This window comes from Arachis ipaensis, chromosome B2 (assembly GCF_059453495.1).
Source record: "Arachis ipaensis isolate K30076 ecotype BB chromosome B2, ASM5945349v1, whole genome shotgun sequence".
Lineage (NCBI taxonomy): Eukaryota > Viridiplantae > Streptophyta > Magnoliopsida > Fabales > Fabaceae > Arachis > Arachis ipaensis.
Window position 1 is genome coordinate 66,358,710 of NC_142437.1, and position 1,889 is coordinate 66,360,598.

General features: G+C 39.1%; 1 non-coding gene across 1 annotated transcript; it reads right to left on the reverse strand.

The window, feature by feature from the left end:
* Window positions 1–929: 929 nt before the first annotated feature.
* On the reverse strand, window positions 930–1,037 carry LOC148574211 (small nucleolar RNA R71). Its single transcript, XR_015906203.1, has one exon. It is a non-coding gene; the product is annotated as a small nucleolar RNA R71 (small nucleolar RNA).
* Between the last annotated feature and the right edge of the window lie 852 nt (window positions 1,038–1,889).

A 1,889-nucleotide genomic window follows, 5' to 3' on the forward strand; every position in this document is an offset into this window, starting at 1 on the left:
TTCAAAACTACCTAACTAACTCTCTCTCTCTCAATTTTCGAAAATATCTCCCCCCTTTTTCAAAATTTCTTTTTAATTAACTATTATTTTAAATTTTAAATTCTAATTTTCGAAAAAAAAAATACTAACATTTTTTCAAAAACCAATTTTCAAAAATCACTAACACTTTTTCAAAATAATTTTCGAAAATTATTCCTCCCCCATCTCATTCTATTTATTCATTCATATCCTAACATCTCATCTCACATCTCTTCCATTCGTACAGTTGCATTTCTTCCTTTACATCACATTCTTTGTCTCCCCCTCTTTTCTTCCACTCACAAAGGGATCCCTATACTGTGGTATAAAGGATCCCTATTATTATTATCATTTTTCTGTCTATTCTTCCTTGTCATATGAGCAGGAGCAAGGATAAGAACATTCTTGTGGAAGCAGATCCAGAACCTGAAAGGACTCTGAAGAGAAAATTAAGAGAAGCTAAAATACAACAATCCAGAGATAACCTTTCAGAAATTTTCGAACAGGCAGAGGAGATGGCAGCCGAAAATAATAATAATGCAAGGAAGATGCTTGGTGACTTTACTGCACCTAATTCCAATTTACATGGAAGAAGCATCTCCATTCCTACCATTGGAGCAAACAACTTTGAGCTGAAACCTCAATTAGTTTCTCTGATGCAGCAGAACTGCAAGTTTCATGGACTTCCATCTGAAGATCCTTTTCAGTTCTTAACTGAATTCTTGCAGATATGTGATACTGTTAAGACTAATGGAGTAGATCCTGAAGTCTACAGGCTCATGCTTTTCCCTTTTGCTGTAAGAGACAGAGCTAGATTATGGTTGGATTCTCAACCTAAAGACAGCCTGAACTCTTGGGATAAACTGGTCACGGCTTTCTTAGCCAAGTACTTTCCTCCTCAAAAGCTGAGCAAGCTTAGAGCTGATGTTCAAACCTTCAGACAGAAAGAAGGTGAATCCCTCTATGAAGCTTAGGAAAGATACAAACAGTTGACCAAAAAGTGTCCTTCTGACATGCTTTCAGAATGGACCATCCTGGATATATTCTATGATGGTTTATCTGAGCTATCAAAGATGTCACTGGACACTTCTGCAGGTGGATCCATTCACCTAAAGAAAACGCCTGCAGAAGCTCAAGAACTCATTGACATGGTTGCTAATAACCAGTTCATGTACACTTCTGAAAGGAATCCTGTGAGTAATGGGACGCCTATGAAGAAGGGAGTTCTTGAGGTTGATACTCTGAATGCCATATTGGCTCAGAATAAAATATTGACTCAGCAAGTCAATATGATTTCTCAGAGTCTGCATGGAATGCAAGCTGCATCCAACAGTACTCAAGAGGCATCTTCTGAAGAAGAAGCCTATGATCCTGAGAACCCTGCAATAGCAGAGGTAAATTACTTAGGTGAACCTTATGGAAACACCTATAACTCAACATGGAGAAATCATCCAAATTTCTCATGGAAGGATCAAAAGCCCCAATAAGGCTTTAATAATGGTGGAAGAAACAGGTTTAGCAATAGCAAGCCTTTTCCATCATCAACTCAGCAACAGACAGAGAACTCTGAACAAAATGCTTCTAATTTAGCAAATCTAGTCTCTGATCTATCTAAGGCCACTGTAAGTTTCATGAATGAAACAAGGTCTTCCATTAGAAATCTGGAAGCACAAGTGGGCCAACTGAGTAAAAGGATCACTGAAATCCCTCCTAGTACTCTCCCAAGCAATACAGAAGAGAACCCAAAAGGAGAGTGCAAGGCCATTGACATAAGCGCCATGGCCGAACCTGTGAGGAGAGGAGAGAACGTGAATCCCAAGGAGGAAGACCTCCTGGGACGTCCAGTGATCAATAAGGAGCTTCCCTCTGAG